This window comes from Anser anser, assembly GCF_964211835.1.
Source record: "Anser anser genome assembly, chromosome: 3".
In the NCBI taxonomy this organism is placed as follows: Eukaryota; Metazoa; Chordata; class Aves; order Anseriformes; family Anatidae; genus Anser; species Anser anser.
The window spans coordinates 18,174,095-18,198,627 of record NC_139722.1 but is presented as its reverse complement, the minus strand read 5'-3'; the positions used below and the strand labels follow the sequence as shown (position 1 = coordinate 18,198,627).

The following is a 24,533-nucleotide window of genomic DNA, read 5'->3' as shown; positions in this document are numbered from 1 at the left end:
GTTGCCCAGTTGATATGGCTGATAGGTCAAGGTGCTCTACAGATCAGTGAGAGATATGTGACAGACTTTGCCACATTATCTTCCCAGCATGCTCCTGCCATAATGAAAGACCACCATTAAGAGGGGCTGGCCTGTTCATTTCCAATCTGTTTGCTGCCAAACATGTTAACTCCAGTCACACAGGAATGCCTTTGCTTCCTAGGAGGGCTGATAGCGTCTTTGAGGGAATGGAGTTAGAGCTCAGACTCTTAAATAAGTTAATGTTATTTAAGACATGTAAGTTCTAGAACTTAAACCTCCCCCTGCCCTCCCCCCCCCCCACCACCACTTTTCTGTTTTTTTTTTTTTTTAATTTAAATTACTTGATAGCAAGTGTTCACTTCCCAAATTCACAGTCTGTCAGCCATCAATTTCAGTAGACAGTACAGACACAGGTTTAGTGAAGGAGGAGGCTTATGTGAGCTTTGAGGTGGCCCTCATTCACTTGCTCTAAAGCCCATGAGAGAGCATTGGCCAAGAAGTTCTGCCTTCTTCTCATTCATGTTAAGACTACACTTACCCCTGTGGGAAGGAATTGTCACTGTTGCAAGTCTGGATGGAGTCTGAAACAATAACTTTATATATACTAGGCTCCATAAACACTTAGATGCATTTACAACACATTTTTTATACCTTTACATCAGTACATTGAAGGTAGTGAATTTTGCAACCTTGAAAATAAAATATTCTGTATTCTGCTCCTTGTTTTTGTCATATGTAAAGCCATGCACTGTAATTAAGACATCACTGTAATTAAGATTATAATTTTGTCAATTAAAAATAAAATAGAGATTATTGTGAGGTGTTATTTTTCCAAGCTCCTGAGCCCTCTCATGATATTTTCTGTCTTGTATTGTAAAGAATTATGGTTCATTCCAGACACTCTAACACTGTTAGATCTTCATGAGAAAGCAGAATAAACTGGGAGCCCTATGAGCCCAGAGCACAGTGAAGACATTTGGCTTGAGAAAAAAGCCTACATACTAGTAGACAAAGAAACTTAATATACACTTTACATTTTTAAAGAAGATTACAGCCAATATTTGCATAAATTTATCTTCATAAACTGTAAGAAATACCACTGTCTTAGTCATACTGACTTTTTTTTTTTTTCTTTTCTGAAAATAAGTGCTATTTCCATAAGGTATTGCAATCACATTCTTGTCTCTTAATTAGTGAATTATTAGTAAACTGTCATTCTCTCAGCCTAGAGAAAGTAGTTTAAATGTTTTAGAGAATATACCATTTTGACTAAAAGTTGAGCATACTAGGAGGGTAATAGTTGACAAGATATTTATACTCCTTTTCTTCAGTAATCATTCAACCCCCAAAGCCTTTTCTCCTGCATTTTTCATGTAACGTGGGCCTTTTCTCCAAGAAAATATGACATTCATGCCTCAGGTGGTTACTAGGTTAGGCTTTTCTTTCACCAGCAGAATGGATGCCTTGCACTACCCATTCCCTAGGACTCCGGACCAAAGGCAATCCCCCAAGCTTTCTTCATTTCAAACAGCTTTAAGAATGCAGATTGCGTTAAAGCTATATATATACATGAAAGAATATTTTACCAGGAGCTCAAAGTCCCTGTTCCACAGGGCCTAGATCTGAAATCTGAGATCTAATTGTCCCTTCCATTATTTATACAGATTTACACAGCATTGCCCCTATATGCAATTCCCAAAACATAAAGGGCTGGTGGCTGGGAATACCTGACATGACTAAATGTTTGGACACAACACTAAATCAATCCCCCGTGTCCTGAATGTCTCTCAGGAGCATGTGCAGGTCAACTCCAGGGTATATCAGACTTTCTGGCAACTGTATACTGTATGCACTGTGAGTCTGGTGCAGCCAGGGCATCGAATCTTCACTGCATGTAGGGTGTGAAAGTGACCAGAGCATTTTTTCTCAGAAGATCAGGCAAAGCTGCCAGACTTTCAAAAACAATTTGAAAACATGAGGCAAAATCCAAAAGGTTGTCGATAATTGATAATTTTGTAATTTATTGCCTAAAGAGACACAGTAGGATAATCTGAGTATAGGGATAAGATTTAACCCAATATTAGATTAGTAAATTTTATTGCCCATATTTTTTTAGATTTTTTCATCAAAGTACATTTCACAATTTTTTCTTCATTTGAGTATTCCCATGCCTAGCTTCTTCCTCTCAGTGCTTAAATACATTTTCTTTTGCATGTGTAAGATATTGAGCAGTAACATAGACAGTTGTATTCCCTTGGAGGTAGATTCTTCCATCTTACTGACCACGTAATCCTGCAATATCTGTAGGCTCCGTCACAGCATTGAGCATGAGAAGAAGTCAAGGGTGCTCTGAACAGGGGAGCCCCCTCTCACCTATGCCCTGAGACGTTTAGCTGTCAGCATGCTGAAAGATGCAAGTCTGAGCCTGGAAATATGTCTCACGTGAGAAAAATGTATTCACCAGGGGCCTGACATGGCAAGATCCCAAGAAACCCTGGCATTGGTCCAAAAAAGCACTTACGCATACGCTTAAAGCTACAATTCAGCTTCAAGTAAGTGAGCAGTAGTATTGCCTTTGATTGACACTGAATCAACAAGATGTGAGAGGTGATTAACAAATTTATCAAGTGAAGACAATATTTGGCCCAGGACTGGACTTTTGTTGTTCGGTTCCTGAATAAGGAAAAAGAAAGTGTTTATAGGGGCTGCCCTGAATTCCCTCCACACAGAGAATTTTCAGGCAGACACAGTGACAGTAGGCACAAAAGTATGAATGTTTTCCTAATGTTTGAACAAAACAGAAATGTACTGAATAGATATGTTAACACTAATAAATAAATCTAGAAGCTTTGCTCACTGACTGACTGCTGTAGAAGTCTTAATGAAGAAAGCTGAATGTGTTCTGTTTATTTGTGCATTACCATTTCCCTAGATGGGTAAATTTGGTGGAATCTGGTCTTGTATTAAGCAATACCTTCTTTATAATGTATTATATAACTGGCAGATCAAAAGACCATGACAGAGGACTTTTTTTTTCTTTTTTTTTTCTCTGAGATTTAAATAAAATACAACTTCTTCCCAAGTCTTCATTCAGATTCATAGGCAAGAAATGGCTCTACTAATTTAGGGCTGAAAGATGCTGAACCCTTTGGAAAATTGACCCTTTTATTTAGAAGCTATGTTTTCTGCTTCAGAGTACGTGGCTGATACATAATTTTGCTTTCAGTTCTGGAAGCAGTAAAGTGTGTGAGGGTGGTAATAATCAGGAAGGAAGGTGTCAAAAAGGGAATTTATTTTGGAGAGGAGACATGCAGCAAAGTTGTTTGGGACATATAAACTCACAAAGCGGGTTTTCAAAGGCCAAAAGAGGAGTTAGTGTAGTCTAAGGACTTGTACCTACTTCTTCCCATTTTCTGGGCTTTCAAGCCATCCTGTAATAATGGCACAGATTTCTACATGTGTTTGCCAGCAATTTGGAGTTCAGCTGTCATTAAAAAGCAGTGGAATATGATTTTCACTTGTGGTTTTGAAAGCTTCTTCCTAAGCTAGAATTTAACAATTCTAACTTAGATTCCTAATTCGTGGGGGTGGGGGGTGGGGAATGACAATACAGATTTAGAAACACTGTTTCTGTACAGGATAGAAGCATATAACCCCCTAGGCTTCCAGACTCTGTAAACTATCAATAGTTTATATTATCATCAGTTAGTCTAGCCTTTATTTTACTTAGTTTGGTGTTTTTAGTTTTATAACTGATTACATTGAACATGCACTTGAGGTTTCAAAGGAAATTTTTAGTCTATTGGGTAATAAGTTCCTTAGGTTTACATCCAAGCCACAAAATATGTATTTGTGTCAAATTTTGCCTTGCTATGAGAAGCTGTTGAAAATCTGCTCGAGATGCACTTGGCCAGGTTTGCAGCTAAATTATATACATTAAACCTCATCTCTTCATGAATAGTTTTGGTTCAGCATTTTTACCATCTTGAGCATCAACTTAGACTTTACAGACAGCTATTTACAGGAGAAAGTTCATTTAATTCCGCAACAGTTGACATAGATAGAGAGTATATTGTAGGTACAGGTGTCAATAATAACCTTGTGTTTTATATTGCTTCTGCCCTAGTTTAACAGCACAGTTTATTGTTAACCAGTTTTCTTCTTATCCCTTCTAGCTGCAGATTTATTAGCAGAAACACATTGTGCAAATGATGATTTATGATGGAATCATGTTGCCTGAGAAAATGTATTGATTTAGAATGAAGTTGCAGTCCCTACTACAAAGGCAGAATGAAGGAGATGAGAAGGATCTGCCTTCAGTTAAGTTAAACTTCTCTGACTGCCTTATCATGCATTTTCTTTCCTTTCTAAGATTTTACATGAAAGAAAAGGTTACATTTGGCTTTGTGTGTGTGTGTGTGTGTGTGTATCTGGTTGTCCTGTGATCTGCATTCCTCAACATGCCACAATTACTATGATTTGTCTCTGTTCAATACTTTCATCAGTTCAAAGCAGCATGGCATTTACCTTAGTAGCATTTAAAATGAACTAATCAATAGCTAGATGTTTGCTATTAAGAATGATGAAGAAAGGTTGAGTAGGAGGTAAACAAGGTTATCTACTTTTAATGTATTACTTAATTCTTTTCTGCATTGGAAGGAAGGCATGCTTTCATTTAATTGATTCTAATACACATACATACAATTTAATGTGAATGACCAAGGGTGGACATTACAAATGCTGTTCATTTTTTACTGCTTTCATTTCTTTTTGTAAGTGCCATGTCTTCTCTAAAGAAAATATGTTACTCTATTGTTGAAACTGAATATTTAAAACAGATTTTAAAGATAGCCAGGCAGCTTTAACATATTAAAAGAAAAAAAAAGTGTGTGTGTATGTTTATTGCTTTATCTAAGGCTCAGAAAAATTATCCTGTTGCTGAAAGAGCTAGTTAAAGCAAACTGATACAGTATTTTGAGACATCTGTGAGTTTTCTATCTTGTAAGTTCTACTGCAGTTTCATAAGATCTGTTTTATTTGGTGCTTTTATTACAACACAAATTTGAAACAGTGATTTAGCTAAGCTTACTGAGATCCTAGAAAGCCTAAGTTTCTTCAGAGATAATTTGGGCCAATTTATCACGTTCATTATTTATGAAAATATCTCTGCTATTGCTTCCTCTTTCTCTTTTACTAAGCAATTCTTTTGGTACAAAACCAGCAATGCTATGCCTAAGTTTGCAACAGCATCAAAACTAGAGCACTATCAATAGCCACAGCTCTGGGTTTTGTCAGAGCTCTTTATGAAGGACCATCTCCTGAGCTCCATCCAGCTTCTTTTCCATCCACAAAACCACATCCTTTGACTGCCTCCAGCTTGCCCAGAAACCACACTCCCTGCCCTCAGGCTCTCTTCTGTTTGTGAACCTCCACAGCTTCCAGAGGCTCCTCCAGCTCCTCAAATGCCAAAATGAAGTCTGAGCATCTTTGAAATGACAGGCTGTTTGCAACAGCAATAACATCCTGAAACAGCATCTGGGGAACAAATTAACAGACGGGAGCCCTTAAATTACAAAGCGACAAGGAAACATTCAGTATACAAATGATGGGAGCTGCAAATGAAGGAGAAAATTTGGTGCTAATAACACCCTACTATCCACCACGGCCTGATCCAGTTTTCATTGGTTTCTGTTATCTTTAACAGAAGCTGAATCAAGATCAAAGAGGAAGAAAATAACACAGTATACAATGTGGGAGAGATACCCAACATCAACATTTGAAACAATAAAGGGATTTCATTTTCCTTCTGCTGTTGATACTGTCTTTTTTACATGAAACCAAGCCCAGTATGCACCTCACATGCTATGGAGTGTGGTTTTCTCCACCTTTGTCAATACCTGTAATCACAATGACATACGTTCTCTACTTCTCTTTCTGAAGTGGGGTCTTGTCCTCTTTTCAGTAGCAGTGGTAAAGAATTTCTGACTTTTCTTAAAAAGTTTTCTCTTTACCTCTGCCTCCTCTAAGTAGTGTTTTGACCAGTGTCATAGAATCAGTAACACTGTGTTTTCATTGTCAGCCATATATTTGCTGACATATCAAACTTTCAGGGGCAAATATTACCCATTAGATTCAGAAGTAGTTAAAAAACACTTTATACCTAGATAGAAATATTGCTCTGTACCTCAGGTATTGCCAGATGACAACACAGTGATATTCTGATCAGTCATTTTGCACATTTTCATTGTTCAGTATCAAGGTCATATATGACTGAAAGAACAGATTTATTTTTAATATTCCTGTCAAGATGCAACGATTGTGTGGTAACTTTTTCCAATGTTCATAGCACAACAGGAGCTGCTGTGAGTGTTTTGATAAGATTGAAGTTCTAATTCAATCTACAGTAATTATAGCAACAAGGGTGTGGAAGGGTATATTTCAAATGTCCACTTCTCTTTGAATTAGATTCCTGAAAAGCAGATCTCACTAAATAAATAATAATAATAACAATAATAATAATAATAAAAATAATAATATTTTTTCCCAACTTTTTATCTAGCAGGATGTTATCAACTTCAATTGTGACTTTGGTTGCAATGTGTAAAGATAATGTTTCAAGATTTGGTATGTGACTCAAGATTGACTGAAGTATTTGATGGCCTCAAGTATTTATAAATGGATACATCTATTCCTTGCTGCTAAATTCCATAGTGATAACCATAGTTTAAATTTCTGCAAAATGCCAGTTTTAATTATTGTCTATATTTGTAATATTCTTTATCATCTACATATAATCTTATCTTTGTATAACTATGTCTTATCAATGATAGATGGTATACGAAAAAATGTAAGGAACAACTCACTAACATTTTAGTCTCAAAGACAAATAATTTTAACAGATTTGCTTCTACTCAATACAATAGAGTTATACAATTAATTATTATACAATATTATTGTATAATATTATACAATACAATTAATCAGTGTTATTGATTTAATTACAAATCAAAGTAATTTACACATTATATACATATGTATATATAATCTTAATTCTCATTGAAAGGTAGGAGAAATTAAGGTGTCATACTTTGTCCAGGGTAACCTTGGGTAGAATTCAAAACTGAAATCTGATACTGCTCTAGAGCTCTTTTCCACAGTCATGATGATGTTATTATATCATGTTAAGATCCTGGTGTCAACCACAAAGCGTTGTAGGCTTTATTACCAGGAATCAATATAGTTCTTGAATGTATGTCTACTCCTAAACACTTGAGTTCTTAGAGATAATGAGCTTAAAGTTAGGTTAGGACTCTCCTAAATCCTAAAAACCAAAACAAATAAACAACAACAAAAGAAAACACACAAAAAAACACACCTTTAAACTTCCTAATTTCAACAGGGTGAGATCCTAATATAACGGTTGAATAAACAAGGACTTCCTATGAAAACAAACACAAATCATCAATAGTTGATATCAGTAAATCAGAAAGCACTGGGTAGTTTGAATGAAGAACTGGTGGTTAACCATTGGTTTGGAAAGGAGAACCATTTTCTGGTTGAATAATACGAAGGCAAAATTGGTACAAATACCTAAGCACCAAAGTAACCTCCTTTGTTGGGCCCTCAGGAGGGAAAATCAATGCAAAGGTTTCAAAGGAGAAACTTTCTTTGTTAAAGGTCCCTGAATATAAAAATGCCAGTTTCTGAATTTTGTTTTCAAGATGATTCTGTCAGCAACTTTTGAAGATTGTAATGTTTAATTTATTTATTACTTCCTTGTTATGGTGGGCACACAGGTTGATTTACATTGACAGATGAATGACGGGTGATGTTCTTTCTGTATGTGTCTTTCCCTTCCTTTTTAAGCTGAAGCAAGTCATAGACTTCAGAGTGGATCAAATAGTTTATACTTTTGCTGAGTGCATTTGAAGAGTTACAAGGTGCTTGTTAAACTAAGAAAATAAAGAAATTTCACCCCAAAAGTTTTGATTTTATACATTGGCCTCAAGAATGGAAAAAAGGGTTCCCCAGGCTTTTTCCTAGATGTTTTTGAAGAATCTCTAAAGACTGAGAAGAAACACTGGTTTGTTATTTTTCTGAAAAACAATATTCAAGCTGCACAAAAATATCATCCTGAAGAAGGTAGAATCTTCTGTGAATTTGTTCTCCTTTGGAAAGATGAACTGTAATGCCATCTGAAAGTGTAAACACTTTCCTAACTCCATGACTTTCTTACTCAGAAACAAAATACTTTCTGCAGCAAAGCTCAAAGACATGCAAGAACATAGGTTAGTAGGTTTGTACATAGTCATGAAAGAACTCATATCTCCATATAGATCATGAAATCAAGAACATTTCTGGTTTACAATGCATATAACACTAACTCTTCAGGAAAATAGTAGCTGAAATATTACCCCAAGAATTCATGAAAATGACTGTAGAATTGCTGGTAAAGTCAGCAATAAGGCGGTTGTATTATATACTGGCTCTTCAGAAAACAGATGGTGAAATTGTGATAAAGTATCAATTTGCTGTCAGACTCGTCAGAGTCAACTCGACTGATTTATGTGACGTTCCTGATATTGTTATGTTGCAACAAACCATCAGGTCTAAGTTACCCGCTTGCCCAGCTGGGACACCCTGTAATACTCTAGAAGCAGGGCAAACAGTTTTATCCATTTCTGGAGATTTTTATGATTTTACCCTTCTTGCTATCTTGCCAGTAAAACCAAACAAGCAAATACTTGAGTAATTCTGAGTGACAGCAAAACTTTTTTTTTTTTTTCCCAAAGCCCTTGGCAATAGGCAACTCCATCACTTACACAGGGCACTGACAGAAAAAAGATGGGATGCGTTCCCCCAGCTACACCCACCTAAGACTCACATTCAGTTCTACCAGTGATTTTAATACAAATGTTTTGTTTTCTAAAAGATTAGTGTAATTACTTGACTATGAGAAGAAGTTTGGTCAGTTCTATTTTGTGTCATACAATAATAAATTCAAGGAGTGTGTAAATAACTGTAAACTTCTGTAGTGCTTGTACTTATTAGGGAGTCCTGGGTTATAGCCTTTGTTGATAAGAACAACAGCAACAATAACATCCACAATAGTTGTAGTCAACCCTGCTAAAGAGCAGAGCAGTATGGATGGTATATATGAATGTTCTACAGTCAGATAAAGAAGTCACCAAGAAAGAAAATAATTCTGACTTTTACTTTTAAGTGTCTTTACATTAAAAAAAAAAATATCATAAAGGTCCAGATTTTGAACAATATCCTTCATAAATAAAAGCTATAATACCCCTCAAAGTCATGTTGCATGTACTGCACTTCCTAAAGATCTTTTCTTCAGACTATCATAACACTCTACCACTCAGAGCATCTGTAGGCAGAAATAAAATAGACAAATAATGAAAATTTCTTCTAGAGAACAGCCAGGCAGCCCAGGGTATATGAACATTGTAAACATTTTGTGTAGCTAGATACCTTAGCCAAATTTTTCACTTAAAAGCAGATTTCAAATTCTGCCCCCAAATTTGGCCACTAGAAAAGGAGTAGCTCCTGGAAATAATAAAATGAGATCACAGTGTTTTTATTAAAAGGTGAAACTTTCTTGATAATGATGAAAGCAAAATGTAATGAAATCCATTTGTCCACATTGATGCAGTTAAATTCACTGATCTGTGTCTTAGATATAAAGAAGGTATTTGACCAGGTCAAATAGACCTTCCTTTCTTACATATTGTGAAAGCCTAGATTAGACTTTTTTTTTTTTTTTTCAGTAAGGGTATGTGTTTTGGTCAGCAGTGGGTTATCATAACATTTTTTTTCCTTCTGATGACCACTGGGCAAGAAAATCAATATGTTAGCTTGCTCTTTAATTTCATCTATTTTACAGGTAATTCAACTAATAGGAAAATGCTCATACTTGAAAAATCACTGATGTTAGCAGAAAACAAATAGGTCCTCTACACAGGCAATTTTTACTTATTTTTAACCTTTGGTGTCTACTTCCTAATTTTACTTTGTGCCCAGGGAATTTCAATACAATCTCCATATACGATTAATAAAACTATGCACAAATTCCAAGCACTATTAGAACTAATTAAAACCATCCTTTCTCATTAGACATATTCCTCTGAAGTTAGGTAGGAGATAAGAGAAATAATACAGTACAATTTTAAGATATTAAATTTTAAATGTAGAAGTACGAACTACATTTTTCTATTAATGTCCTGTTAGACAGATTTTAAAAATGCAATGCAGTCTCCTGTGATTAGGAAGGAAGACTACAGAATAAAGTTGTGTAGAATAAGATAAAATGTGGACAGTTAATATCCTATTTATTTATTTTTGCAATGTGTGTTTTATTAATAAGACTGGGAGAGATTTTCCCTAGATCTGGGATATAATATTGGAATTTGATGGAAGCATTGCACTCCTGTACCTCAGGGCTCTAGATGTGAACCAATAGTTCTTCTGCACCTTTATTTCTCCTTCAGTTGCTGGAAAGAGAGCTAGCAGTGTGCAGAGAGGTACCAAAGTTGTCCATATATTTTGTACTTCATATCTCTTAGGGACTGCTAAAAAATTTGTCAAAAACATACTGAATTTTGTTGTTGTTGCTGAAAAATTACTGCTTTTTCATGATGACTCTTAGAATTCATTAGATGAACCTAGGGACATAAGTTAGCTGGATTTCTGTGGAAAGGCCTAGAACAGGTCATAGGTACCAGTTTACTTTTGTTGTATGCTATATTGCCAGATTGCCTTAATTTAGGAAGAAACAAACCACTACAATTAATAGGTTCTGGCATGCATGACTCAATAATTAACACAATTCTGTTAGATATGGAATTCAATATTTAAATATCCTTGTCCACCACAGTCCTTTATGAAGACTAGAAGAAAGGACAACTGTTAGCTTTAAATTGCAGACATTTCCCAACACTTATCAGGGCATTCATCTCACAAAAAGGAGCAAGATTTCAGTTTCATTTTTCTCGCTCTGTAACTGTTTGGGAATGAGCAGCCTGATGGAGACCAGCTTCTTTTGATGGTGGTTCTCCATGTGTTTAGCCCTGGGAAGAACAAACCTCTGCGGAGTGCAGATGCTCCATCCACCTCATGCCAGGCTCTATTAAAGCTATTGTGTTCACATCATCTTCTTTCAAGTCAAGGAAGAAAAAAAAAAAATATATATATATATATATCCTAAAACTAAAGACTGATCCTAAAACTGTATGGTCTCTCAAATATCTCTTATTTAAAGCACAGCAGTGCTCATTTGGTGGTGGAGTTCCTGTATGTGGCTAGCCATCTAAAAGGACTTCAACTTAAGCTTGTTCTTGTGACCCTGCAGTCAACAGAGGAGGATCACCATCTTCAGATTTATCTCCAACCAGAAATACCTGCTCTTTGTCTCTGCTGCCGTGTGCTGCTATGTGCACCCCTGTATTTCTCTTGGCCTTCTGCTAAGCAGTAATAAATCTATTCTTTCTGGGGTTTATCAACCGGGGACAGATGTTTCTACACCCTTCTTTTCTGGGGTTTAAAGAATGAATCACTATTCTGGTTACGGTGATAACATCTGAATGAGCTAGACTGTGTATGTTAAGCAAGGTAGTCATTTTTAACCTAAAATATATGGCTTAGCTGAGTTGTGCCTGTAACCATACCAGCAGTTTCATTAGTCAATACTAACTGAAACATAGTAAAAAATACCAAGGGAATGATCCAGTGTGGAATGACCTCTCTTGGATAGCATGCAATATCTAAAACGGCAAAAACACCTATGTGTAAGCATCTGAATTGCTCCCAAAATGTAACACCAGCTCTTGTCAGAAACAACATTATCTTCCGGTACTTTTCTTTTGCATACATATCCAGACTGCATAATCAGTGTCATGTTATATAAGCGTTTGATCCCCACATTTCTAGGGGTCTCAGACATTCGATGCATACTCCCAGTGTTTTTTACTCCTGATAAAATATGTCCTTCTACAAACACTGACAGCCAAGAAATCTGATAGGTGCTTCATTCAACATTTAAGTTAAGCAACATCAGCCTTTGCCCAACACAATATCTCAGTTAGAGACTCTAAAAGATGTAGTTTCTGTATGACACATACTGAAGGAGGCTGTCTTTATTAGACCTTTGTCAACAATACTCTATGTAGTCTGTGTACATGTGCATCATGCTTTCATATGTGAACTTACTGTTTTTTGGATGAGCAAGGGAACACTGTATGTCTACCTAATTCAGCAGACCCATGCAGCAAGGAAGCTGACTGCCTAACTCTTTCTCATAACCTATCATTTCAAACTCCTCCATTTGAACACTTTCTGAAGCCTGCAGTTCACTTCATTCTTTAATTCTCTTAACTTCTGTTATTATTATGCTGGTCATCTTCAGTACAGTTAAGAAACAACCAGCACCTTTCAAAACCCACCTTCAGCCCTGAGCTACTGCATTGGCCACTCACAGGCTGGCTATGGTGTTTGGAAAGAGAGAGAGCAACTACACAATAAATACGAGGGTTAAATACAAACCAACAGAATGTAACAATGTCATTGAAGCAGTTTATTACATTAGTCAAATTGAATTAATTATATCTTTAATTGATATTTGTACATCTCTGATTACCAGAGCAGGATTAGGAGGAACAAAGAGAAGGCAGACACAAGCACAGAGCCTATAATGGACTGTGCTTTGTACTAATGGTGCTCTATTTATAATCACGAGAAACCTAAACTAAGTTCCATTAAAAAAAAAAAAAAAAGCGGGGAGTGGGGCGTGGGGGGTGGGGGGGTATTTTGTATTTACTTTGACGTGCCAGAAACCAAGTGTAAGATCTACCTTTAACACTAAAAAAGCTCATTGAGCTCAAGGAACTATGCTTAATGCTGACGGTATTTACCACCCTGCTTCTTTCCCTCTTCCTCCCCTCACCCCCTGGGTTCTGTGTCTCCATTAAAGCCTCTCCTGATTTGCAACAGGATGAGAGAAAAGTTTACATCCTACATATTTTTTCAAGCCACGCACAGGAACTGTAATGTAGCAGTGCAGAGGCACTCCAACTAATATACTAATTGGATGCAGATGTGCTCTGCCTCTTGGAAAAATAAGACCAACTGGATGATCAACAAGAGCCAAATGGGTAATTTCTTTTTAAACAAATTGGTTTTATTAACTTAAAACTGCCCATAATCCAACTAGTCTGGCAGAGTTGGGATACTATGAAACCACAAGCAGTGTGTGATACCTGTTATTATCTCATACTACTTTTGGCTGTGATCTTGCCATTCCGAGTAACTGGCTAACATGTAATGCTGAAGTCTCCCTTAAATAAAGGGCAGCATATGTGAGCGTTGCCCCAGGAGCTGGCCAGGAAATGAACTGTGATTCAGGCTAAATTCTTTTGTTGCTCCCTATTTTCTTCAGCAGGAACACATTTCTGTGCTCTGCCTGCAGAAAGCCCCACTCCCTCCCACCCTTGGTGAGCAAAGAAGGGCACTGTCAGAGGAAAAGAAATCATGCCAGCCTTGTCCTTAGTGGAGAGGAAGGGTTGTAGTAATCACTTTCAATACTACTTACACTACTATCAGCCACCAAAACACATGGACTATTGAGAACAACATTTTAAAAGTTACCATGGGGGCTTTGGTCTAAGAGAGATTACAGCCAGGCAGCAAATTCTTACATAGCTCACAGCATTGACAGCACTGGGGGGAAAGCAGTCTGTGCAAGTCGAGGGACCACAAAGACAAAATGGTCCCACTGAACACGAACCCCTTGGTCCTACTTAACAACCTTGATTTTTACGAGCGACAGATTACTAAATGAAGGGCCACAAGCTGCATATTTTGTTGAGTACTTTTTGTCCTTTGAAAAATAGAATATCTTTATCCTCCCTCACAGCTTTATTTCCGTGGTAAAGTAATCCATCCATAAAATGATTCCGATGACTTTATTAGAGGCAGGAGCAAAACTGACTGGTAGTCTCGATACTGTTTGGAAACAAAAGGGTTGGTAGAGCCTATAGTGTCACTACCTATACAGTGAGTGTTACCAGTCCACACCATGTCTCCCTTTAACCTTCTGGCATCGCTTGATTTCTGAGTCCAACTCTTTGGGGGATGGTTTGGTCTAGTGGGCAGCCAGAGAATTTAATTTCAGAAAGAGTGATTGCAGGTTAGTGACTGGCATCTAGGATTTACATTGGGAGTCTTCCATTTTCCAGGTCAGTTAGAGCATTTTTTTTTTTAAAGACAAAAACATACTTCAACAAATAAATGCAGTATCAATAAAGCATAGATGTGCATTTTAGTCTTGGAAAGAAACAAAAAATAATAGCAGTGGCATCATTCCTACCACTGAAATCAATGAAAGATTAAGAAAACAGAAAAAGTACTATGCTACCATGAAAGAGAGAAACCACAGAGATTTGCTGAAAGCAGCAGAAACAAACAAACAAGCATAAAACAAACAAACAAACAAAACACTTTTGATGTTTCCTGTTACTGGTTTGGGAGAATACAATATATCTAGAAGTGCCTGTTTTATAAAGACAGCCTTATACTAGAATAGTGGGATGTGAACAACAGATTTGAATAATTCCATTTGAGATGACTGCCAGTTCAGATTATTTGAGATTGCAATCAATTCAGACATATTTTTTTCTGGTTTTAGTTTCATAAATATGCTAACTGAAAACTATATATGGAGTAAATATCAATCTAGTGAGACCTGAGTGAAGAAAAGGGGAAGGGGAAGGGGAAGGGGAAGGGGAAGGGGAAGGGGAAGGGGAAGGGGAAGGGGAAGGGGAAGGGGAAGGGGAAGGGGAAGGGGAAGGGGAAGGGGAAGGGGAAGGGGAAGGGGAAGGGGAAGGGGAAGGGGAAGGGGAAGGAAGGAAGGAAGGAAGGAAGGAAGGAAGGAAGGAAGGAAGGAAGGAAGGAAGGAAGGAAGGAAGGAAGGAAGGAAGGAAGGAAGGAAGGAAGGAAGGAAGGAGAAAAAAGGGTTGCAAAGTTACATATATTTAAACAAAACAGATGAAGTACTTTAGTTTTTAATCAAAGAACAGGTGGCAGCCAGGTTGGGGTGTTCAAGTCACATTAGATTCAGGAGCAGACGCTACCCTCGTGCAAGAGAAATGGCTCCTCACAGGCTGCAGCCAAGTCACAGATCTGCATGCTCTGTACAGGGTGGTACTAACAGGAAACCAGAAGATCCTGCACTTCAATCCTTACCCTTCAGGTAAATCAACTTGTGTAAATAATGCATTTTTCAAGATTTTTCACTAGAAATTTGACCAGGCCCTTAAAACTATATAATTTATCTAATGGTTGATTGCAGCACATATATAGAAATATCTTGAGGTAAAGCTTGAAAACATAACCTGCAAACACAGATAACTGATACAGACCTGCAAGTTTGAGAATGACCATGAAATGAAACAAAAATTTACCAGTTACTAGATTTTGAGAAAAAATATTCAAGTCAGTCCTTTTCAAACTTTTCAATAAATAAATAAAAATAATAATAATAAAAACAGTTACATGAAATGATCTAGCTAGTAATTTTCTCCTTATGTCTGGTTCCCCAAGGAATCTTTTTTAGCCTCATGGAACTGCATGCAGATGTTGATGCTTTTTCTCAGTGGGGCACTCGGGGGTGAGAGAAGGGTCCCTTGCTTGCCTCTTGTATAGAACTGAAGTGATGGTGGCCACACAAGAACAGGAATTTTCTGGGTGTGTACACACAAGTGGGTAATTTTTATGTTTTTATTTTTTGATGGAAGGCATACACTAGAAACAGCTGTGAGAATCATATTGTAGGTTTCATTTTCCAAAGCTGTGCAGCAGTTATTTTGGCATCCAACAAGTCTGGTCTTCGATCATATTCTTTTAGTTCTGCTATGTCAGGCAGGTTCTATGGTAGAGCTCTTGCATTCACAAGATTGAATCACAGAAAGATTTAACTTGGAAGTGACCTCTGGAGGTCACCTCAGCTTTCTTCTCTAAGGCAGGTAATCTATCTAGTTAGGGCTACATCTTTGTCCTTTAGGGAAGGTGATTTTTCAGTCTCATAAACCCCAAACAGTGGTTCCCAAATTTTCTGTTCTCACGGAATGTTTTTTATTGCCTGTATCATTAATATTTTACTAAATATAGTTGTAAATTACATACTCTTTCAAATCATTGAAGGAACCCATTAAAGTTCACCAATCGCAGTTTTTCAGACCATAAACAATGTGGGGATGACAATTTGGTAACTTTTGTTTTAACATGTATAGGATGGACCGTAGTTGCATACATGGCTTTAGCCTAAATAAACTTTTACTCTTGTCTGGCATAGTAATAGTTATGTTCTAGACATTCTTTTTAAGATCAGTATGAGAGATTGAAATTAGGTTTAGATATAGTTATGGAACCCGTATCAAATGAGATACAGATCCACTAAGATCCTCAGGAGACGCATTTAAAAATGGGTAACTTCTAAGGCAGGATTTGTTTTTACAGCATTTGTTCCGCAGCACCATAATTAAAAACTGACATGATTAAAAAAACAATCTTGTTGGAGGACTTTGCTTCTCAGCTGGTAATATTTTCTGTACACGATTTTCAGTTCTGTGTTTAAAGGTTAATTTGCCACTCTTTTTATTCGCTACTCTACACTTTTTTTTTTCTTTTTTTTTGTTTATCATCCAGAAGCCTGCTCTGGCACTATTTCTACAGACTGTTATACAATTCTGACACACTAGGCTCCAGCTAGTCAAATACTTCATTTCTGTCCTGACTATATTTGTCTGTGGCTTAGAGGTATAATCACTAACAAAGCAGTGGAACAGTTTGCAATCACGTAGGTATCGTCCCAGATCTGGATGAACTTTCAGCAAATCAGTTCTGCAAAGGATCACAGTGAAATAAGTGAATAGCATTTATCTTGATTTCATATAAAATATCAGGATAGCTTTAATAACTGTAATATGAAGACTTGCATTGTAGTACAGCAAGCTAGTGTGTACAAACCAAAAGCAGCTGCCCTGCTGGGCTCTGAGCAGACGGCTGGTTTTATTAGTCTTGCCACTCGCTGGAGAAAGCACTGATTCTGCCAGTGTTTGGGTAATAGCTCTGCCCTGGGATCTGCTGGAGCTGTTGCACATCCATCTGGCAAAAGACGTAGGGATGCATGAGAGTTCCAGCCTCGTGAGCTGTGTAAATACAGAGCAGCAGTGTGTGCTGACGCCAAAGGCAGGCACTGGCAATGCTGCTCTGCCGGGCAGCTGCTCTGTGCACAGGCGGCAGTGCTGACAAGGGCTGCGCAGCCGCATGGCATCGTGTGTGCTGGCCTTCCTCTCTGGGAGCGAGTGGCTGCTCTTCCTGCAAGCTGGAGAGACTTCAGTGTAAATGAAAAGACTAAACCCCTGAATGCAGAAGCAGCAGCTGCCAATTTATTTCATTCGGAGCTGTATTCACTTTGCACGTTCAAGTGTGCATAGCGTGTATTAAAATAGCCACCTAGAAATACAGGTGAATAAAATATAAAGTGAACTTAAGAATTATTGAGGAAGGAAAATCAAACTAATTTTTTTAAAAACGTTTCTACTGTTTCTCAGTTCATGCAGTGTGGAATATGCTAGTGGAAAGTAAGCTCTCTTATTAATTAAGAGCAAATCAATGGGGCTGGTAGAAAGAGAAAATTAGAATGCAGAATGACAAAATTAATGCATTTTTATACATAGATAAAGCATCTAAGTCCATTTCCTTACACATAATAATGACACCTAAAATCTATTACTTCACTGTTGTAAAATGAAACAATAACAGCTGTTGTAAAGATGTTCATGTTCTGAAGATTAGGAGTTAGAAATTAGAGGAGAAGAAATAACTCAGGGAGTAATTGCTGGGGGAAGGTGCAAGTGAAATGCAGTTTGGAATGATTACCTATCTCTGAGGGGGAGTTTCAGCAGTGTCATGGTAGCTGTAAGCTTTCTGAACTTCCTTAAAAGTTTCAAAAGTATCTGCAAAGGGTCCAGCCCAAAGGAGCTCACCTGTATTAGAAACCTGCAGCAGTAGCTAAGATAGACATAGTCATGAAGTCAGAGGACAGCAGACCACGTGACCTTCTTTTAAATTTTGGAGTCGTGCCAGAATCAAACATTGGTTTAGGTTTTATCAACAGTCCATTTCAGTATTTGTGTCATATAGTCATCTTTCCAAAATCTCTGGAGAACTGTGGAGACATAAATCAAGCTGGCTTGTCACAAGGACAATGCTTTAACTCTCTATCACTATATGAAAGCATTACATTATATCTATGTATCTCTCTCTCTCTCTATATATATATACGTATGTACAAAGGCAAATCTGAATTAAAACAGATGAATGGGACACCATGGTTTTACTTGAGAATAGGAAATGGGAAATATTGAGCAGTACTCTCCTTTCTGTATGGTCTTATTTGTTTTTTAAAACTTCACAGGAATGTAGAAGTATCTGGAAAGGCATCCTGGGTGAAGCTAAATGATTTCCACTCCCTTATTCTTTTTCAACATTAGAAAAAACAATCAAACAAACAAAACAACAACAACAACAAAAGTAGTGATCAAAGCCTGTATTTCTATATTGCTCAACTATGACTTGATAAAGGAGAGGTGATGTTACAACTGTCACTCTTTTGGTACTCAGAGTCGTATACAGTAATGAGACTGACATAACTCGAGACAGTCATTTGGTGACTGGCAGTCACTGTCTTCTCAGCATAAACACTTCCTGCTTTACCACTACTTCTATACAAAGTAGGGAGAAAAGCACACGCAGGAATTTTCGACAAATGTAAGATCTCCTTCTTTATACTCTTTTCAGAGGATGATGCACTTGGCTGCTCCTGGAAAATTCATGAATCATGGTTTCCAAGGTCTTTGTCATGGTTCCTATTTTAACAAAAGCTAGATGGACAATTGGTAATAAATTATGCAGAGGATTTAGCCACTTTTTTTCTATTTTAGAAATCAGCTTCAAGACATCTGCAAGAGTTATGAATTTACTCACTGTCCATAAATGCTTAATTCTTGGGGTGAATAAAAAGTAGCCTAAAGATTGTTTCAATCTATCCAGTGTAAATATTTACTTGTCATAGGCTTTGTCTTCCAATTGTTCTATTTAACCAGGTATTTCCAACTTGAGAGGTGTGCACCACTGCAACCATGTGAGCTGGCTGTTCCAGTTAGTCACTTCACAGCAATTTACTCGAATGAGTAAGCTCTGTGACTTTGTGATTGTTAATCTAAGCTTTATAAATGGGAAAAGTTCCTGGAGGGCCCTTCAGTCTTCCAGGGAAAGAGTGAGTAAGCACAATGGGAAAGGAAAACTGCCAGAAATAAGGAGAGCATGTTGAAAAATTTAAGTCTTTTCTTCTGCACAAGGAATATTATTATATGTGTCCATATGCATATCCACACTTAAAAATATCTGGATTCCTTTGCAGCTAAGGGGGAGAAGGGTATAAACCGTATGTATTAGCTGTCCAACAAACTTACATCTATATGTGAATATACATGTGTGGTCCTGGCTGCGACTGATGTCATCGTGTGTCTGTACGAATGCCTGCCAGGTACACTGGGAACAAGTCCATCCCCTGCTGTACTAATAACACTATCCCTTTTGAGCACAGCTCTAGCCAGCTTCAGGGAGCTTGGAAGGTTTTTTTATGGGAAGTCTTTCATGATATAATCAGTGATGTGCATGCTGCAAAACTATTTATGAATAATGTACATAATGCCCTTTTCACCCTTATAACAGAAACAGCATTTGAAAACTCTTGATTTTATTCTGAAGCTTCTTTCCAGCTTCTTCACTGCCCAAAAGCTTCCTCTGTTGGCTTTCTCTTAGGAAAACAATGCAAGCACTCTCTAGGCGTCTTTTGGATTATTCTGCCTACATGCTCTCTGGATGCATCTCCACAAACATTGTTCTGCCTTGAGCTTCTGCAGACATCCTATGAAAAGTTCATCCACTCCCAGAAAAGTGGCTGGTTTTGACCAGTCTTCTCTATGAATAAGTGTAGGGTATACACTACTGTTTTCTCATCTATTTAATTTCCAAAAATAAACATTTTTTTTTTCCTCCTCTATTAAGGATAGCTGTTATTCTCTTCACTTTCAATGTTTCATCCAGTTTGTGCCATAACAAAAAAGAACTTGAAATGTTAGGGTCTGAAAGGCATCTCTAAGCATGATTTTTCTTCTTCATGATAAGGAAAGGGCCAGTTTTCATGGCAATATAACTACCATGGCTAAGCTCTATGAACATTGGCTTGGCAATGTTGGCAAACTACGCTGAAATGTTAAACAGAAACACATTTGGGATTTTTAGACAAGATGAAAAAGAAACTAAGATATCAGTGACTGAGAGACAGTAATTAAATACAGAGGATTTTGCAGTTCCAGAGAACTCAAGAGAAGGTCTGTCTACCTGCAGCAGCAGAGCTTCATTTTTGGTTCAATCAGTTGTTTTTATCTATTTTTAGGGTACGATGCTGTTGCTGATGGAACTGCTGCCAAAATGTCAGTTTTTCTACCACCTGTTTCAGATGAAATAAGTTTTTCTCAGTGGTAAAGATAGAAAGTAGTGGAAGTTTTGCACACCAGTTGAGCTACAATCCTACAGTTAGTACTCCTGTTTTGAAATATTTTGTCACATATTCTGTGGGAGTTTTCCCACAGAACTTTTTTTATTCATTTCAGAAGATGGTTATTTTGCCAGAACTCATCCTTTCATCCTGTGAATTTGCCATCCTAGAGAAAATAATAATGTAAGATCACTCATTAAAGCTGTTATTCATTTCTAGCTGTGACTAAAAATTGATGCTTTCAAGGAAGTTTTCCCACTCCCCGTACCAAAATGATGTATATAGCTACTGTTTGTATACAAAAATTTCCCCAAACATCTTCTCTTTCCATTCCTCCAGAGTTCTTCCTGCATATGTTTTTAACATGTTCTGCCTTGGCAAATTTGTGTTCTACCCTTGCTGCCCCCGTCTTCTCATCAATTTGCTAATACACATGAATGCTTCGAACCCCACCCAGGAAAGCAGACGAGTCAATTGCAGAGCAATAAAAACATCCCTGGAAATGAACCAAAAGTCTAAGTCCTCTGCAACTGAAGAACCTCAGACAAGCTGAGGGTAAAGAGGTTTAACTTGGTCCCTTGCCAAACAAACCATACCTCTGTGAGAAATCAGAGCAGTCAAGAAATAAGCACAACCATATAAACCATGTAAATTTTAGAATAAAAAAGAGGAATCCTCCCACTTTCCAGAAGCCTTCCCTAATATCATTTCTCTCCCTTCTCTGCCTTTTAATTCTGCGGGCCTGTTTACATTGCCAGAACTGACAATGAGTTTCCTGTGCTTATTCTACTAATTTTTGCTGTGGTGGGAAAGGTGTATTTTGTTGCTTTTAGTCCAAATCATGAATTACAAAGTTTTTGTTTATGAATGAACCGGTGTTTGTTTTTCTTAAAAACAAAACAAACAAACAAAAACATTGTTATTCTCTGTTTTGTTGTTGTTGTTTTCTTGCTTGTTAGCTTTGAAAGCATGTCAAATGTGGAAAAGGTTGTCAGGATAGATAACAGCATGGAACTCCTGTCCATACACTGCACTTATCCGTTTATTTGCATTGAAATGAAGACTTTGGACTGATGTAGTCAGCCTCAGCAAAATACTTTGATGTTTAGTAGGCCTCCGGTTCAGAGCTAAAAAAATAAAATAAAAAAACACATAAACAAAACAAAACAAAACGAAAGAATAAAATAAAATTAAATTAAAATTAAATTAAATTAAATAAATAAAATAAAATAAAATAAAATAAAATAAAACAAAACAAAATAAAGTAAAGTAAAATAAAGTAAAATAAATAAATAAAAATATTGTGAGCAAAAAAGAAATCCCTCCAAAGAGGGACAGCAGACGTGGTAATAAGCAGCTTTGTCTTTCCTTAGCTAGTCTATAGCCCCAGCATTTCCTTAGAAGACCAGGGTGACTGTGATACTTAGTATCCTAAAATTAATGTTTAAGGATGGAGGAAGGCCATATGGCTCATCTAGATTCATTCACATTTTTGTCTAGCTTTGATACCTTGTAATATTTTTATCTCTAAGCGCTTGTATATCTATTTTTTTCCCAGTATGTTCCTGAATAAAACATATACTGCTACTTTTGGTACGAAGAGATTACCCAGCACAGAAACAAGTGAACTCCCTTAACATATGCTTATTTCATTTGCCTAAGTTTGTGCATTCTATAAATTATTCAGAGAAGTGATATTAGTGGATCAACAACAGCTCTGGTTCATCAGGTCATATTAAAAATCTTGGACCATTAGGTTGGTAAGGTGCCAAAGTATAACAGAGATAGAGAATTTACAACGTAGATTTTCAGAATAACCCTTCTCTACATTGAATCAAAGTCCATTTGTGAGATATTTCGTATGAAGCATAATTGTCAGTGCAGCCTCATCCCTGGAGTCTGGGAAATGAAATCTGGGACCTCTGGGAATGCAGTGTTTAAATGGGCGATTTTCCTGTCATCCCCCCTCTCACTGCTCGGAAGATGATTGCAATCAGGAGCTCCACGCAGGCAGCCATTTTGTGTGTTATCTGTTCACTTCCCCCATGCTTTCAAAGTGCTCCAGTAGTATTTTTTGCTGAAGATTTTCCAATCACCTTCTTCTTCCTTTTACTGGTCTGTGTAGAAAATATCTATAATGGGGTGCAATTGAGAGATTCTGATTGTCCCTCCATTCAGTTGCCTAGGAAACAGACTTGTGGATATCCAGCTCTTTCCTTCATTACTGAAGATGCCATTTACAGTTGATTTCCTCCTATGTCTCCTTTGCTGTGTGCACCACTGAAAAGGAAAGGGCAGAATAAAGCTTGTTCTATTGTTTTGCTCCCTGGTTTAAGGTGTTACTTGTTCGGAGAACATTCAGGGTATAAAGTCTGAATACACTGATCATGACCGATACCTATGCCATGGATATCATATAATTAATTCTTTTTTTTTCCTTTCTTTTTTTTTGTTTTTGCTTTCTTAGTGGGCAAAGTCAAATATAAAGCTCAGTAGATTCCCTCAAACAAATTCTGTCTTTAGTTATTCCTGTGAAAAATTACTGTGGTTTTAATTAATCTGAAATTCAAATTGAAAAACACAGGTACAACTGAGAGCAGATTTGATACCTTCTACTCATTTTCATGTCTGCTTCTATATATTGAAATGGAGAAAAGTATTAATTTTTAGGCTGGATCATAGCATAATCTGCTGAGAATGGATTTTAACCCTAAAAAAAAAAAAAAGATATTTGGCATCTGCCTGTGAAAAAGTGTAAATGGTGAGTCACTGTACTATTTAAGTGCAGTAGAAATTTATTCTCAGTAAAAGATATTAATCACGAAGACCTCCAGGTATTCATTTAGATGTGTGTTTTTTTCTTCTCTCTGCTTCCTTCTCTTTATTCTTTTCCTTTGTTCTCATTCTTATTATTTCAGCTCCTTCCTCTCATCCATCACTTTTATCTTTTCCCCTTTATCTTTATCTGTCCCTTTTACTATTTACTTTCTTTCGCCTCTATTTTTCTCTTTTACTGAGCCTTCCTAGTCCCCCCTTCTCCCCTCTTTTTTTTTTTTTTTTTTTCACCTCCCAGGAAGTATCTCTCTCACCTGTCCCTTTTTATAGATATAACATATTTGGTTTCAAAGTCATCTCCTGCACACTCTGGTTTGAAAATTGTTAATACCAGTAATTAAGAAAAATGAAGGTCTGAGTAACAGTAGAGAAAGCTCTTTATAGGTTGGAAAGGGACTCAAAAACATCAGACATTTCTTTATCAACTTATTTTTGTGTCCATCCCTCATTTTGCAGCCTATTTTGGGGAGATCTGGAAGACCACCAGCACTTCACTCCTGGCAACCTCCTTCACCCTCAGACCTCTTTCCATGCATAATTCCCTCCTTTGTCTCGCTTTAGTCCCCTTCACTGCCCTCACAAGATATTATTTTTCTGCCTCTTTCTCTCTAGCCTCCATTTTCTTCAGACTGTTTTTTCTCCTGGTTGTAACTCCATCCCTCTGACTCTGGGATGACTGCGGAGTCACCCTGGACCTGTTTTTTTTCTTTCTATGTTGTTTTTCTCAGTGTTTTTTTTTTTCCTCTTTATTTTTTTTTCTGTGTGTGTTGTTTTTTTCCTGTTGCTTTTAAGCAACTTGGCCTGCCTCATTTTAGAATAATCAGCCACCCCAAGCTTCAACAAAGCAGGTAGAGTCGGACAGAAGTTGAACATGACAAGGGAAGGGAAGGGAAGGGAAGGGAAGGGAAGGGAAGGGAAGGGAAGGGAAGGGAAGGGAAGGGAAGGGAAGGGAAGGGAAGGGAAGGGAAGGGAAAGGGAAAGGGAAAGGGAAAGGGAAAGGGAAAGGGAAAGGGAAGGGAAGGGAAGGGAAGGGAAGGGAAGGGAA

General features: G+C 37.3%; 1 long non-coding RNA gene across 1 annotated transcript; it reads right to left on the bottom strand.

Moving 5' to 3' along the window:
• Positions 1-636: 636 nt before the first annotated feature.
• LOC310896783 lies at positions 637-22,036 on the bottom strand. Its single transcript, XR_014581840.1, has 3 exons — positions 18,075-22,036; positions 7,397-7,460; positions 637-5,556 (listed from the first exon to the last, which is right to left on the bottom strand). It is a non-coding gene; the product is annotated as an uncharacterized lncRNA (long non-coding RNA).
• Between the last annotated feature and the right edge of the window lie 2,497 nt (positions 22,037-24,533).